General features: G+C 42.8%; 1 protein-coding gene and 1 pseudogene across 1 annotated transcript in view; one reads left to right on the top strand and one right to left on the bottom strand.

Annotated features, from left to right (window-relative positions):
- SMARCA1 (SNF2 related chromatin remodeling ATPase 1) overlaps nucleotides 1-17559 on the bottom strand; it is a 777971-nt gene that overhangs the window by 79836 nt on the left and 680576 nt on the right. The window contains exon 27 of the mRNA XM_081565725.1: nucleotides 6968-7080. The gene's annotated coding sequence lies outside the window, so the exon portion shown is untranslated. The remainder of the gene's footprint in view (nucleotides 1-6967; nucleotides 7081-17559) is intronic.
- On the top strand, nucleotides 14210-15286 carry LOC145535583 (transcriptional adapter 2-beta pseudogene; annotated as a pseudogene).

Below are 17559 nucleotides of genomic sequence, written 5' to 3'. Positions count from 1 at the left end.
GTAAGTACTTCCCTGCTTTGATGGTAACCAGGTAAAACACAGGGTACTAGGTCAAATTTGAATTGTAGATAAACAAGAAATGATTTTTCAGTATACAACCTGTATTATTTAGGAAAACCTATACTAAAAATTATAGCCTATTATACAGAGTGAAGTAAGTCAGAAAGAGAAACACCAATACAGTATATTAACACATATATATGGAATTTAGAAAGATGGTAATGACAACGATGACCCTATATGCAAGACAGCAAAAGAGACACAAATGTAAAGAATAGACTTTTGGACTATGTGGGAGAAGGTAAAGGTGGGATGATTTCAGAGAATATCACTGAAACAGGTATATGACCATATGTAAAACAGATGACCAGTGCAGGTTCGGTTCATGAAGCAAGGCACTCAAAGCTGGTCCTCTGGGACAACCCAGAGGGATGGGGTGGGGAGGGAGGTGGGGAGTGGTTCAGAATGGGGGGACACATGTACACCTGTGGCTGATTCATGTCGATGTATGGCAAAAACCACCACAATATTGTAAAGTAATTAGCCTCCAATTAAAATAAATTAATTTAATAAAAAATATTCATTGTGTATGTGAAATTAAAACTTAACTGGGTATCCTGTATTTCTATTTACTAAATCTCACAACTCTACTCCCTATTATCTCTCATTATGACAATCCCAGCAGTGACTTCTCTGAGAGGGAAGTGAGCAAATCAGAATGTGGGCCTCCTTTTCATTTTATCAGCACCAATATTCTTAGCCAGATTGATCTTTTAAAGCATATAGCAAATCACATCATTCCTGTGCTTAAAACCCTCTCTTCAATTCACGTAACATTCAGAATAAAAATCCAAACTCCTTACCAAAAGCCACACATGTTCTAACCCCTGTCATCCCCTCTAAATTTCATGACAGCCCTATGAAAAAGATAGCATTATTACTCCCATTTCACAGGTGAGAAAAATAAAGACTAGATAAGGAGAGTGTCCCCTACCATATATCAAAAGTAGCTGTCTAGTATAAAATGAATTATGGCATTAGCATACAGACTATGAAAATAAATTGGAAAAAAATTTAAAATGACAACATCTAATCTTGGGATGGATGCAGAGAAGCTGGCACTTTCATGCATCATACAGTGAACTGCTTGTGATGTTTTGGAGCGGGATTCAGCTATGTTTATGACCATTTAAAAATATGCATCCTCTGCCTGACCATTCATATTCAGTATATTATCCTAGTTATCTGTGCACATACACTCATTCATACATGTAAATATACAAAAGAAGATCAGAGAGTATACAAACAATCCTCTTTTAGGTGATTACTTCTAGGAAAGAGAGTGACAGCGGGGCAGGAGCAGTTAATAGGGACTTTCAAATTTTACTTGATTCTTCATGAAAGATTTATTTGTGAATTTCGTATGTTCTTTAAATGAGTATTTTTTAAAAATAAAGAAAACAAGCTAAATAAACAGACTCCAAAACTCTTTGGTGATGGCAGTATTATGAGTACCTTATTTGTTTCTTCAAACATGGTACCCTTACCTTAAGTGAAAACTGACTCTAAGTTTTTAGCAATCTTGATGGACACAAGAGGGGAAAACTGTCAAGTAAAAACCACAAGCCATTTTCTTTTCCCCAAATGATAAGAACTCAAATCATCTTTGGGGCAAATTGCCCTTTGGTTTTGGTGAAGGTCCCCTGAACAGTCCCTGGTTATGTAAATAAAACATACTATAACCTGGAAATGTTAATTTTAACTCCATGCTGAATTTGTTCTCTGGCTTTAACCCTTGTTTTGTGCTTTTATTATTATTAGCATACATAATGGCTTGCCTCAGAGAACCCTGCGCCCCTCTGCCTGGCCCTTAAATTAAATTTTTTTAGCTCACAAGGAGATAACCTGAGTCTGCCCACCTGTGAATGACTGTGACATCCTTGAGTTCCTTGCGTGGGTAGTGGCACCACTTGTCAGCATGACCCAGAAATTCACATTTGGAAGGCCAGAATCATGGATATCTGTGATATCCTTGTTTATTGATACGGCAGGAGATATTCCATTTCACTCCATCTGTGAAATGGTTGTAAGGAGGTGAAACTAACACATCCCCCTTCCTGAGACTTGCTATTCTAGAAGATATTTGCAAGAATCAAATGGTCTTTTTACTTTGTTTTCCTTACCTCCCCCCATCTCTGATCCATAAATGAACCTGGCATCCAGGCCCAACAAGAAGGTTATTTTGAGACATTATTTTGCCATCTTCTTGGTCAGTTGGCTTTCCAAATAAAGTTGTATTCCTTGCCTCAACACCTCATCTCCCAGATTTATTGGCCTATTGTGTGGTGTGCAGAGCTGTCTCTGAAGATTTTATTGCTATGGGGTTGGTAGGGTGGTTGCTTTCAATGAATTTAGAGCACATTGTGCTTGCATGGCTGTTTGTGCACTTGGAGATATGGAAATGTTTATCAATTTCTCACTAGATGGCTTTAGTTGAGACCTAGACAACTATAGGAGAGATGCACAGACATGAACCGGGTCTGCTCCATAGATGTAATTCTGATGAAAGGAGAACCACAAGGTTTCTGTGACTTAAATTTGGTTAGATTAGTAGTATTTTATGCACTGTACTTTTAATTTGAGACCAGATGACCCAAAGTTTGGAAATGCACTGATGCTGAACATATCATCTTCTGATGTCACTGTCTTTCTGGTTAAAGAGTAAGGGGACTATTCCATAGGGCCTCAAGCAAGAAAGCGGGAGTTTACCTTTTCGAGTTTACATTCCCATTAGCATTTATGAAAAAGACAAGACGTGGGGGAGGAAATCAGATCTTGGGAATTGCTCCTCATTTGGAGGTAAGGGAAAACATTTTCTCTCCCTGGACATGGAAGAAGCTGGAGTTTGACCTGGATGCTATCCTGTAATACAATCACACCCTTTGTTGCTTGGCACAGCAAGTCAAAGTTAGCTAGCTTCTGGCCACACAGAAGCAAGCAAAGACTGAGGCAGAGAGATGTCCTTTATGAAACCCCTATAGGCTATGAGAGTAGCCACATATACTAGTGGTGGTGGTGAACTCTCCTCTCTGAGGTATATCCCTTCTATGATCTCCAAACTTTCAGAAAAATATTCTGAAAAGAAAGCTTAGTTCATGGGTGTATGACATGTGCAGGTACATGGGGCTACACACTGAGAAGGGTCCTGCCACCCTTTTAATGTTGTCCAGTAGCCACTTTGAAATTCATAATAATTTTTGAACAAACAGCTCATATTATTTGCAAGTGAATGCCACAAATTGATAACCAGACTTGCTCAGGAGATTCAGTCTTTTATCAGCTGTGAGGCATCCAGGAAAACTCACAGGGTCTTCACTGTGTGGCTGATGCAATGACAGCCACAGTGGACATGAACAGAAACTCTCTACAGAGCAAACAAAGTCCCTCTACGTTCGTTTCCAAGGCAAACCATTCAATATCACAGTAATCCACATCTATGCCCCATTCACTAATGCTGAAAAAGCTGAAGTTGAACAATTCTATGAAGACCTATAAGACCTTCTAGAAGTAACACCAAAAAAGATGTCCCTTTCATTATGGGGGCTGGAATGCAAAAGTAGGAAGTCAAGAGATAACTGGAGTAACAGCCAAGTTTGGCCTTGGAGTACAAAATGAAGCATGGCACAGCTAACAGAGTTTTGCCAAGAAAACGCACTGGTCATAGCAAACACCCTCTTCCAACAACACAAGAGAAGACTTTACACGTGGACATCACCAGATGGTCAATACTGAAATCAGATTGATTATATTCTATGCAGCCAAAGATGGAGAAGCTCTATACAGTCAGCAAAAACAAGACTGGGAGCTGACTATGGCTCAGATCGTGAACTCCTTATTGCCAAATTCAGACTTAAATTGAAGAAAGTAGGGAAAACCACTAGACCATTCAGGTATGACCTAAATCAAATCCGTTACGATTATACAGTGGAAGTGAAAAATAGATTCAAGGGACTAAATGTGATAGAAAGAGAGCCTGAAGAACTATGGATAGAGGATCATGCCCTTGTACAAGAGGCAGTGATCAAGACCATCCCTCCAAAAAAGAAATGCAAAAAGGCAAAATGGTTGTCTGAGGAGCCCTTACAAATAGCTGTGAAAAGAAGAGAAGCAAAAGGCAAAGGGGAAAATGAAAGATATACCCTTTTGAATGCAGAGTTCCAAAGAATAGCAAGGAGAGATAAGAAAGCTTTCCTCAGTGATCAATGCAAAGAAATAGAGGAAAACAGTAGAATGGGAAAGACTAGAGATCTCTTCAAGAAAATTAGAGATACCAAGGGAACATTCATAAAAGATGGGCACAGTAAAGGACAGAAATGCTATGGACCTAACAGAAGCAGAAGATATTAAGATGAGGTAGCAAGAATACACAGAAGAACTATACAAAAAAAAAATCTTAATGACCCAGCTAACCACAATGGTGTTATCACTCACCTAGAATCAGACATCCTGGAGTGCAAAGTCAAGTGGGCCTTAGGAAGCAACACTATGAACAAAGCTAGTAGAGGTGATGGAATTGAAGTTGAGCTATTTCAAATCCTAAAAGATGATGCTGTGAAAGTGCTACACTCAATATGCCAGCAAATTTGGAAAACTCAGCAGTAGCCACAGGACTGGAAAAGGTCAGTTTTCATTCCAATCCCAAAGAAAGGCAATGCCAAAAAATGCTAAAACTACCACACAATTGCATTCATCTCACACACTAGCAAAGTAATGCTCAAAATTTTCCAAGTGAGGCTTCAACAGCATGTGAACTGAGAATTTCCTGATGCTCAAGCTGGATTTAGAAAAGGCAGAGGAACCAGAGACCAAATTGCCAACATCCGTGGATCATCGAAAAAGCAAGAAAGTTCCAGAAAAACATCTACTTCTGCTTTATTGTCTACACCAAAGCCTTCGACTGTGTGGATCACAACAGTCTGTGAAAAATTCTTAAAGAGATGGGAATACCAGACCACCTGACCTGCCTCCTGAGAAATCTGTATGCAAGTCAAGAAGCAATAGTTAGAACTGGACATGGAACAACAGACTCGTTCCAAATTGGGAAAGGCGTATATCAAGGCTGTATATTGTCACCCTGCTTATTTAACTTATATGCAGAGTACATCATGCAAAATGACAGGCTGGATGAAGAATAACCTAAAATCAAGATTGCCAGGAGAAATATCAATAACCTCAGATATGCAGATGACACCACCCTTATGGCAGAAAGTGAAGAAGAACTAAAGAGCCTCTTGATGAAAGTGAAAGAGGAGAGTGAAAAAGTTGGCTTAGAACGCAACAGTCAGAAAACTAAGATCGTGGCATCTGGTCCCATCACTTCATGGCAAACGACAGGGAAACAATGGAAACAATGACAGACATTATCACTGCAGATGGTGATTGCAGCCATGAAATTAAAAGATGCTTGCTCCTTGGAAGAAAAGCTATGATCAACCTAGACAGTATATTAAAAAGTAGACATTACTTTGCCAACAAAGGTCTGTCTTGTCAAAACTATGGTTTTTCCAGTAGTCATGTATGGATGTGAGAGTTAGACCATAAAGAAAGCTGAGCACTGAAGAATTGATGTTTTTGAATCGTGTTGTTGGAGAAGACTTTTGAGAGTGTCTTGGACTGCAAGGAGATCAAACCAGTCAATCCTAAAGGAAATCAGTCCTGAATATTCACTGGAAGGAATGATGCTGAAGCTGAAATTCCAATACTTTGGCCACTGATGCAAAGAACTGACTCACTTGAAAAGACCCTGATGGTGGGAAATATTGAAGGCAGGAGGAGAAGGGGACAACAGAGGATGAGATGGTTGGATGGCATCACTGACCCAATGGACATGAGTTTGAGCAAGCTCCAGGAGTTGGTGATGGACAGGGAAGCCTGGCGTCCTGCAGTTCATAGGGTCGCAAAGAGTCGGAAATGACTGAGCAACTGAACTGAACTGAATTACAGAGCAACGACATGCAGTCTGAAGACTATTGACCGTAGAGGCATATCACTTTGACAACTCACAAACACCCTTCAAGATTCTCATGCAGTGGGAAGATGTGCAAGTGGACCTAGGCAATTGGAGATCTCAAAATCTATATAAGTTAATTAAACAAAGAAAATGTGATTTCACTGAAAGTCCATTATCTGCAATTATTGGTAATATAGCCCTTTGGCTTGTTTTCATCTCTTGACTTTTAAAATGGCCCTAAACAGATCATGTGAAAAGTTAGAGATGAGGCTGCATTTAGTCCAGAAGTCCTTATTCTCTGTGTTAAAGACCCCTGAGGGGAGGTGCTAGCTTGGGAATCTATATGCACCAGGATCCTCAGTTGTCAGGATAAATAACAGTACTAAGTGCCCCTCAGCCTGATGGCTTTTACATGACCTTCCTCCTTACCTGGTGAACTCCTACAGATGCTTTGGGCCTTAGTTTAGACATGACCTCCATAGGAAACCCTTCTCTGATGACCTTAGGTGCTCCTTTTCTTAGCTGCCAGAGCACCCCTGTACCCGAACCACACTACCTATCACCTGACTATGTACCTGTCTGCCCTATGGAGAATGAGGCTTTGAAAGTAGAAAGCTTGGCTCATTCATCTTTGCTTCCCCCACCACTTAACAAGGTTCCTGCCTCAGCTTAGGTGCTAGAAAATTGTGGGTGAATAAATCACCAACTGAATGAACAAAGTACTATATTCAACCTTCATACAATGCTGCAATTATTAAAGAACACACTTGTTTTATAGTCTTACAAGCCTTAATCACTCAACTCAAAGATACACTAAGTACACATAATATCATGGCAGTCTGTGACATTATTTGCTAATAAAAAATGTCCTTCATAATTGAAAATATTGAGAATTACTTATCTAGTTTAACTCTCTCATTGTGAAAATGAAAATACAGAAGGATTGCATTCACTTACCCAATTTTGCAATCTTTATCAGGGGCAGTGGGGCCAACAGCCAGTACTGGGACCTCAGTGCTTGACTTTTCTAATTTTCTGATGTTTCACCTCCCCAAATTGCACAATACAGCCTGTGAAAACAAGATTGAAGGCAAAATAGTTTGCAGAGAAAACAGAGTTATGGTTGTCAAGGGGGATGGGGAACAGATGGGGAAGGGATGGATTGGGAGTTTGGGATTATGAGATGTGAACTATTATATGAAGTATTAGTCACTCAGTCATATCCAGCTCTTTGTGATCCCATGAACTATAGCCTGCCAGGCTCTCTGTCCATGGAATTCTCCAGGCAAGAATACTGGAGTGTGTTGCCATTCCCTTCTCCGGGGGATCTTCCTGACCAGGGATCAAACCGGGTCTCCAGCACTGCAGACAGATTCTTTACTGTCTGAGCCACCAGGGAATAGACAAACAGCAGGTTCTATTGTATAGCACAGGGAACTATATTCAATATCCTAGGTAAACTATAGTGGAAAAAAATATAAAAAAGAAAGTATACATATGTATAACTGAATCACTTTTCTGTACAGAAGAAATTAATACAACATTGTAAATCAACTATATTTCAATTTAAAAAAGAAAGTGTGTATATATTATTTGTATTTGTGTCTCCCTCAGGCCTAGGAAGCAGCAGCAGCAAAGTGGCCTATGTCTCAAGGCCCATGTCTGGGACCCAGCAGACCAAATGCAAAAATAATGCAAGGCAGTGAGCAGGCAGGCTGGATGTATCAGCCTGAAATCATGTCATAGGGCACAACAAAGTTGTCAAGTTTTTGTCCAACGTAGGGCCTGGTGACATCAAATGCTGAGCCATGGGGTAAAGGTATAAAAAGTTTCTGCAGTCAAAATTTCCAAATAGTATATGATTCCTAGGAAGGCAGGCTTCTCAAAATCACTGTGTCCCTAGTGCCTAGCACAGTGCTTGGAACATAGTTGCTACTTAATAAATATTTACTGATAGAATGAACAAATTAAAAATAGGAATTGAAGTTTCTCTGGGTCTTGAAGGGACTTGAAGCAGTAAACTTTTTGTAGATACATCTGTCTGATGCTAAATGAGTATCCCATGGTCTCAGTCCTGCTACTTCAATAAGCAAATTATCAGGCAGGACAACAGTTAAGGAAAGAGGGGAATACCCAAGGGGAACTTTTCCACAAGGCTGTAGATGAAGGGACAAGTTGGATTCCACCTTACACTAAAATAAAAGACACGAGGTCAGAAGCTCACTTGCACAAACAAGCTTAGGCCCCTAGAAGAGTGAAGGCACTGCTCCCACGTCCAGGAGCTATACCCACAGGAAGGCCTTTTGTAAAGACTTTCTTTTGTTTTCCTTTAGATTTTTACTTTATGTTCCTTATAATGTGATTCCTTCCAGACAGAGACAGTAGAATTAGGTAGATAGAAGTGTGATTGTTTCCAGGTTCCACAATCCCCAGGGATGGACCCTGAGCCACGAACACTCCTGAGAAGTTCTGATCTTATGAATTTATTTTTTCTCCATAATGAGGTTGGGAACCTTGAGATTTTAAAACGATTTCTTCAACTCTTCATTTGCCTTTGCTTGTTTAGACACAGATTTAGTGGCCATTTCAAGGTGGGAATTTTCTGATATCTTTCACCTGCTTGGATGCCATTTCATAATACCTCTCATTCAAGTTTTCATGTCATTAATTTCCCCTCTTTAATCGTGTTAGAAGCCAGTGTCCTTTAATGCCATCCACTGAATTTCCAAGGAGTGAATGCTTTTTTTGTTTTCATCTTGCAAACATCTCCTAATTAATGGTCACCACCGCCTCCTCATTAATGCTCAATACAGGAGGCAATTAATGATCACTCATGCACCAGATGAGATTTTCAGGCACGGCTCACTCCAGTAGTGCTGCAGCTCTTGTGACCTCACTCAAAATTCTGTTTCTATGTCCTTTCTGCAAAGGGATGGAGGCCACAATTTCATTTTCTCTACTTCTCCCAAGAAACAGACAACAGACTCTTTCCAACAGTCAATGAACATTTTCAAGTCTTCTCCATGTATGTATACACACACACACACACAAATTTTAAGTTCAATAGCAATACAAAGACACCACAGTCCTTCAGGTATCTCCCTATAGCTATTATCTCCACTCTTCATCTCTTTATAGTCAACCAACTTGCATGACTAATCTACACTCACTGTCCCTACTTCTGTTTTAACCGAGTAAAATCTGGTTACTGAAATACACTTGCTCCTGTAATTATTCACTAAGCTCAGCACTTATCACTAAATGCAAAAATCTTTGAATTCCATGTGGCATGTATTTCCACTGATCACTTTTGTTATTAATTATTCTGGTGATGTTAATACTATCACTTTTTTTTGACATGGCTCTCATCAAATTTCTTAGATTTTTATCCTCATTTTCATTCACTTGACTCTATTGATCACTTAAATATTGATATATTCCAGGCTTCTTCCTTGGCTCTCTTTCCTAAAATCATCCTAGGAAAAATCACCTACTCTTCTGTTGTTTTTCCTGATCACTTTTCAAATTGGTGTGTGTCTTGTGGTGCATCATGTTTCCTGAATCCAGGTTCATTATTTGGCTTCTGATAGAAAACCTCCACTTAGATGACCCACAGATAACTCATATTTAACATTTCTCCCCACCAAGAAAAACACCTTTCAAGTTAGATTTATCATCTACACACCTGCCCACATGGCTCAGACGGTAAGGAGTCTGCCTGCAATGTGGCAGACCCGGGTTTGATCCCTGGGTTGGGAAGATACCCTGGAGAAGGGAATGGCAAACCACTCCAGTATTCTTGCCAGGAAAATCCCATGGACAGAGGAGCCTGGTGGGCTACAGTCCATGGGGTCGCAAAGAGTTGGACACGACTGAGCAACTTCACTTTTTTCTTTCTTTCCAATGTTGTTAGTGAAGAGCATCATTATGCATCAGTTGTTCATCTCAGAAATGCAGAAGTCAGTCTTGATTCCTCCAGGTCCTTCATCCCATGAAACACAATCAAATCTTGTCAACACTCCTAATTTTCTCTTAAACTCTTATCTTTCTTTCCCACTAATAGTTTATCCCCATCAATATGAAATCCAAAATATTTATCACAACCATCCAACACCCATTTATTTAACTGATTTTCATTGTGTTGCCAACTTTGTTCTAAACATGGCACAACATACTTTTCATGTTTAAGCCCAAGGCTACCACTATACTGTCACCTCTTCCAATGATCCAACCTCCTTGCCACTTTCCTTGCTTGAGTCATAACAACTTATGTCTAACTAAATACATACTGCCCTGTTGCTTCTCTATCTATGTGTAGACTATTTGCTGTAATTGATGAACTTTTATTTTAAAGATTCAGTTTAACTATTAAGTGAAAATAATTAAATACCAAGTTACTATTATACCATTTGTGCTGCACAAGGGTACCCAGATATGCTATTTTATTTTCTTTCTGGAAGTAGTCCATCTGTATTGTCATCTGTCAGACCCATTACCACTACAAGGAAATGACTGAATTGGCCTGAAGAACTTTTTTTTTCCCCTGGAGAAACTGTACGTTAGATGGACTTGAGGTGAGGAAGAGAAATAAGGGTAATAGATTTCCCAGGAAGTTTCCCAGCCCAGCCAAGAAAAGCTGGACTAGATTGGGCTGAAGTTACCCAAATATTTTTGGAGTGTATTTACTAAATACTTGAACCCAAAGAAATTCTTCTTTGGTATAGAATCTAAATCCTGAGTTAAACTTGCAAGACAAAAATGATGAAGCTCAAAGATTTTTGACCCTCATCTCAACAAGGGAAAGTGCCCATGTCTTTATATGTAGTCTGCTCACACTGAAAGAGGGAAAGAGAACTGTAAGCAATGCTAACATCTCTTTATTTTTTTTATTTCTATAAGCTTCCTCTTGCCTAACTCTACTCCTAGATCATCCCCTATACTAAAATTCAACTTGTTTTCTCAATATATCCTTCAGTGGGTATTCCCCACCTGCTGAAAATGTCACCTTTACAGAGATTATTTTTTCAAACTAACTTTCCAGTCTAATACTCCTCTCTGCCCATTCTTGACTCTCTAGCTAATTTTCTGCTCTCACTTAGGCAGTCTCCCTAGAATTTGAAACTCAGCATGGAAATAAAATATATACATTTCCTCCTCCCCCAGGAAAGCCAGATCCAGTTCCAACTATAAGATATACAACCTGATTTGGTTACTATGGCCACCTGATGTGAAGAGCAGACTCACTGGAAAAGGCCCTGATGCTGGAAAAGATCGAAGGTAAGAGGAGAAGGGGGAGGCAGAGGACGAGATGGTTGGATGGTATCAGTGACTCAATGGACATGAGTTTGAGCAAACTCTGGGAGATGGTAAAGTACAGGGAAGCCTGGCGTGCTGCAGTCCATGGGGTCAAAAAGAGTCAGAAACAACTTAGTGAATGAACAACAGTGACAATTCTATGAAATCACAGTTATTCATTATCAAATCTTTGTTGTTTCAGCTGTTTACCAGCAATGTTACAACTGCATGGCTCCTAAACAACTGCCCTAAAATCCAGTTTCCAAAACATGTCTTTTGATTTCATAACAAGAACAATAACAACTACCATGTATATAAGAATTATTGTATACTGAGCATTGTTCAAAATTGCCTATATACTGGGCACTACTATTGAAGAAGTAAATCTTCAAAATCCCCCAAGCTAGGCTTCAACAGTATGTGAACCGAGAAGTTCCACATGTACAAGCTGGATTTAGAAAAGGCAGAGGAACCAGAGATCAAGTTGCCAACATCCGTTGAGTCATAGATAAAGCAAGAGAATTCCAGAAAAATGTCTACTTCTGCTTCATTGACTGTGCTAAAACCTTTGACTGTGTGGATCACAACAAACTATGGAAAATTCTTCAAGAGATGGGAATACCAGAGCACCTTACCTACCTCCAGAGAAATCTGTATGTAGGTCAGGAACCAACCGTTAGAACCAGACATGGAACAATAGACTGTTTCAAAATTGGGAAAGGAGTACATCAAGGCTGTATATTTTCATGCTGCTTATTTAACTTCTATACAGAGTACATCATGCGAAATGCTGGGCTGGATGAAGCACAAGCTAGAATCAAAATCGCCAGGGGAGCTCTCACTGTCTTTTGATATATTCCATAGACACAGTCTGCCTGGTTGATCATGTAGACTTAATATGCAGCTTGCACAGCTGGCAGGAAGGTTTTAGGTCTTCTTCCTTAGCCACAACTGCCCCTGGGTTTCAATTTTGCTTTTAATTCCACCTCTGCATGTGGGTCATCTATTGGGGTTTGCTTCTGAGGCTGCTCTAGAGGACTTGGGTCTGTCCCAGTGAGGGCCAGGTGTGGAGGTGGTGCAGCTGCTTGGGTCACAGGGGCTCTGGGAGCAACAGGTACTCAGGGGAGTTGGCAGCTTAGGGCAGCAGGAAATATAGTGCTCTAGAATGGTATGGCAACAAGTGTTGGCCAGTACACTCCAGTATTCTTGCCTGGAGAACTCCACTGACAGATAAGCCTGGCAGGCCTCAGTCCACAGGGTCACTAAGAGTTGGACACAACCAAAGTGACCCCATGTGCATAGACATGAGACATTTTTTGTCTGTGGAAGCTCTGCCCCAGTGAGGGTTAAGCATGAAGGTGGCACAGCTGCTTGGGTCGTGGGGACCTGATGGTGCCAAGTGTGCAGGGACACGGATTGCCTTAGCCATAGGAGTTACAATATATAAAAGGACATTGAGTGCTCCCACAAAAGAAAATGCACTAGTTCTGAAACCTGTGGCCACTGGACTCAAGAACACAAGGAGTAGGACAAGATTAGAGTCTCAGCTGCCCCCACAGCAGATCCAGAGACCTGAGTGGTGTTGGAGTGCAGATTAGGGAGGTGAGGTGGACTGTGACTCCCAGTGAGGGAAAGGACGCTGACAACAGAGACTCAAGAAAAACAGTTATTATTCTTATATTTTGACTTCTGTAGTTTCTTTTGGATTTTTTTTTTCTTCTGTGGTAGTTGTCGATTTTATTAGCACTATGTAACTAAGCTTTTGAGTTTGTTTTTTTTCAATTACACTTTTCACTGCTTTTATAAACCTCTGTCTCTATGTTGGGCTTTTGCAGCTCTGTGGAGTTTTCCTTTTTTTTTTCCTCTAAGTTTTAAAACCTATTATTATTTTTCTATATTTATTCCTTTGTTTATTTCTCCTACTGTTCTTTTCCCCTTGCAGTTACTCTTTAATATATGTAAATATTCTTTATCTTCTTCTATTTAACTTCGCATTTCTTTTCTTTCTTTCCTTTCTTTTTCTCACCGTATTTGTTAGTTTTGTTTTCATTGCTTCATTCCCCATTTGGCACCTTGCTTTAGTTTTGTTTTCCAGTTTGTGCTTTAGTTAGTTTTGTTCTTAACTGGTAGATATCATTCTTGGTTTCCTTTGTTCACAGGGTTAATCTATTGTACTTTATTTTTGTTGGACTGTTTTGAGTTTGTTTATGGGTGTATATGTATATGTGTATATTCCATTATTTTAATTATTATTTGCCTGATTTTGTAACTGCCATTGGTCTGGGGTTCATTTTTGGTTTCTCACTTTTGGGTATTTGTTTTAATCTCATTTAATGCCATAATAAACCACCTGTGGAATCTCCCTCCCTGGCCAGAAATCAAGCTCTGAGCCTTTGGAGTGGGAGCACTGATTCCAAGACCCTAGACTACCGAGAAATCCTAACTCTAAGGAGTAGCAAATAGTGAGAACACACACAAAGGAAACCACTTGAATACAAGACCCAGCATTACCCAACTACCATAGCACCCTGTGCAGGATGCCTAATCCAAACAACAAACAAGACAAAAATACAAACTCAATCATCAGCCGACAGGATTACCACCTCACTCAGCCATGCCCATCAGAGGAAAAAAAAAAAGCAACTCAGGACAAATCTCACCCTATGCAAATCTTACACAAACCATCGGACCAACCTTAGGAGGGCAGAAACCAAAAGGAAGAAAGAGTTCAACCTTGAAGCCTGGGAAAAGGAGACCTCAGATATAATAAGTTTAAAAAAAATAATGAAAAGGCAGAGAAATACCACAAAAATGAAGGAATAAACTAGAAAAACAGAAATCCAAATAAATGAAGAGGAAATAGGCAAACTATCTGGAAAGGAATTCAGAATAATGATAGTAAAGATGATCAAAAACCTTGAAAATAGAATGGAGAAAATGCAAGAATCAATTAACAAAGACCCAGAAGAATTAAAGAATAAACTTACAGAGACAAACAACAGAATTACTGAATTCAAAAGTACTCTAGGCGTGGCCCAGCAGGCCGGCTGCAGCAGGCGCCTAGGGTGGGGCCAGCGCGGCAGCGGTTTCACTGGAGCGCGGGGCTGCAGGGACCTACGGCGGAAGATGGTGGACGGAAGATGGTGGAGCTCGGCAAGAAGTACTGCGTGTACTGCCTGGCCAAGGTGAGCCCACCCCGCTTCCGCTGCACCCAGTGCCAGGACATCAAGCTGTGCCCCAAGTGCTTCTCTGCCGGTGCCGATCGGCCACCACCGCTGCTACCATGGCTACCAGCTGATGGGCGGTGGGCGCTTCAAGCTGAAACGCACGCACGTGGACATGTACGTGTGCAAGCTACGCGAGCAGCAGTGGCGCAAGAATATCGCACGCGAATACAACCTGGTGCCCGCCTTCCTGGGCAAGGACAAGAAGGAGAAGGAGCGGGCGGTGTGGTGCAAGGTCACCAAGGAGAAGGAGCTGTGGCTGAAGCTGTGGCCACTCTACCAGTTCATGTCGTGCAAGGAGTTCGATGACCTGTTCGAGAACATGCACAAGGAGAAGATGCTGTGCGCCAAGATCCGCGAGCTGCAGCGCTACCGGCGCAACGGCATCACCAAGATGGAGGAGTCGGGCGAGTACAAGGCGGCCCGGCACAAGCACGAGAAGCACAAGAACAAGGCGGTGGCGGCAGGGGGCGCCAAGCGCAGCAAGGAGGACAGCCGGGACGGCAAGTTCGTGGCCATCAAGCTCCTGCCGGGCTTCGAGCTCCTGTCGGACCGCGAGAAGGTGCTGTGCAGCTCGCTGAACCTGAGCCCTGCGCGCTACGTGACTGTGAAGACCATCATCATCAAGGACCACCTGCAGAAGCGACAGGGCATCCCCTCCAAGAGCCGCCTGCCCAGCTACCTGGACAAAGTCCTCAAGAAGAGGATCCTGAACTTCCTCACCAATTGCGGGTGGATATCCAGGGATGCCTCCTGAAGCCCACCGCCCGGAGCGCCCAGGACGGATGGACGGACGGACGGATGGCTGGATGGTCGCCGCGAGAGCCGCACCGACAGCGAAGAGGAAAAAAAAGCTTTGTGAGCCAAAACGAAACGGGGTGGGTGGGAGGAGGAGAGAAAACGCTTTTCCGGCCCCCCCACCCCACCCCGCATTGTTGCTCTTTTTTAAAAAAACAAATCGAGTTCTTTCTTTAGGGTATCAATTCTTTTTACAGTCCTCTGAAGAAGCAATAGCAACAGTCGGATCAAGGGGAAGAAAAAACACGTGTATATTTTAACTGAATCCCTAAATACAGTACTTTAAGATGACGATTTGCCTTTAAGTGTTCAGTGTGGAGCATATGATGATGAGCTCGGGAAATTTCCTTTTTTTTGTTTCTTCCCAGTGGTACAGGACTGTGAGATGGGCGGAGAGGAGCCCTTCCCTGCTGGCCGCCGGCTCACCCCCATGACCTGAGCTCCGTTGCAGCTGCCCTCAGTGTCAGGCAGGTGGCACTTTAGGTGGAGGGCACCGGGCCGGGCAGGAGAAGAGGCCTGGGAAGGATGGGATAGGCATCTGTAGGAACTTGCTAGGAGGAATCTGGTGTTGAACAGTTTGGCCAAACTGAGCTTCCCCACGATGGCTGGCGGTGGAACTTTGAGGGAGCTTACCACGGTGTCTGGCGGGGATGCGGGGCCCAGCGCAAACTGGCAGAATGCAGGGCCTCCTCCCCTGGGGGTGCTTATTGCTGTGCTTAGAACTTGGCCGAGCGTTTTACTAGGAAGAACTCATTTTAAATGAAGTTCACCGAGAGTTGAGAGTTCTGGGTTTTGGCGTCAGCTCCTTCCAGGGTTCTCACCCCAGCGGCAAGCCCCTCTTTCTCTGAGACTGGCCATGTGTCTTAGCTTGTGTGGTGTCAGGCACTGAGCTAGGTGGGAGGGACCCCTGTGGCCTCGAGCCAGACTGTGGTGTGGCTCTGCCCAGCCCGGTTCAGAGAGGCTCTCAGGGGCACCCTTTTGGGAGGGGCATGGTGCCTTCACACAGGAACTTGAGGAGTCGTGTGTCTTCCAACTGCCCGGGGCTCTCGTGTCCGAGGCCCTCCTGTAGAGTCAGTGGAATGGCCAGACCCCAGTGCACCTCTGGTCGTCCTGGGGCGCATCCTGCCTCTCATCCCTCATAGCTACCAGACTGTTTACCTCCCAGAATGTTTGGGCTTGAAGTTACATTAAAGTGAAGGTATTTGAGAGAGAAAAGAAGAAAAAAACAAATCTCATCATTTCCAAAGACAGCTTAATTATGGTGCCTTTACCTTTTACATCCTTCTGTCTGTCCCCTAGGGTGAATTTCCAGCATTAAATATACACTTCAAGTATATTGGGGGCTTCCCTGGTGACTCAGATGGTAAAGAACCCAGCTGCAATGCAGGAGACCTGGGTTCAATCCCTGGGTCGGGAAGATCTCCTGGAGAAGGGAATGGCAACCCATTCCAGTATTCTTGCCTTGGAGAATCCCCATGGACAGAGGAGCCTTGGTGGGCCACCATCCATGGAGTTGCAAAGAGTCGGACGCGACTGAGCGCCTGACGCTCAAACACATCGTCCTTGGCTTTAGTTGTAAACCGCATCGCATGCTGGCAGAGCAGCACTCCCCGCAACCTGACCACAAGCCCGGGACCTCTCTCTCGGACCATAAAGCAGCGGGCGGCGGTGTCACTCCCGAGCGCCGCCTCCCGCGGTCGCCCGCAGGGTAACCACGGCTGATGAGAGTGCAGAGACGGAGACGGTGCTACATCCTTCCAGGGGTTCTCAGCCAGGGTTCCTGGAGCAGCAGTGCAGCGTCCCCGGGGGAACCCGCTGGCCCTTCAGGGACTTGGGCCCGCCCAGGCCTCGGGCACACAGGGCGGGGCCTTGCAGGTCACTGGGACACGGGTGGAGGTCTGAGAACTGCGGGCTTCAGCCACTCCGGTGCCACCGATTTTCTACATCAGATTCCTAGTTTGGTAAGGTTTTAAATTTAAGTCTTATTTTTATACAAAATGATTGCCAGACTTTCACGAAGCTTGAGAAGCAAAAGCTCCCTGTAAAATGTGCGTGGCCCAGGCCAAGAGCTGTCAAACGAAAAGTTCTGTGCTTAAGCAGGGTTTCAGTGTGTGTGTCTCTTCTCGATGGTATGAAGAATTTATTTAGGCTTGACTGTTTTTAAACACCATAGTGAATCTATAATTTATTTTAAAAGTGTGAACCCCATCAACTCCAGCTATTACTGTTGCA

Source organism: Giraffa tippelskirchi, chromosome X (assembly GCF_054371585.1).
Source record: "Giraffa tippelskirchi isolate mGirTip1 chromosome X, T2T-mGirTip1v1.2.pri, whole genome shotgun sequence".
Classification (NCBI taxonomy): Eukaryota; Metazoa; Chordata; class Mammalia; order Artiodactyla; family Giraffidae; genus Giraffa; species Giraffa tippelskirchi.
The sequence above is the reverse complement of the archived record's forward strand: the minus strand, read 5'-3'. Positions and strand labels throughout refer to the sequence as shown.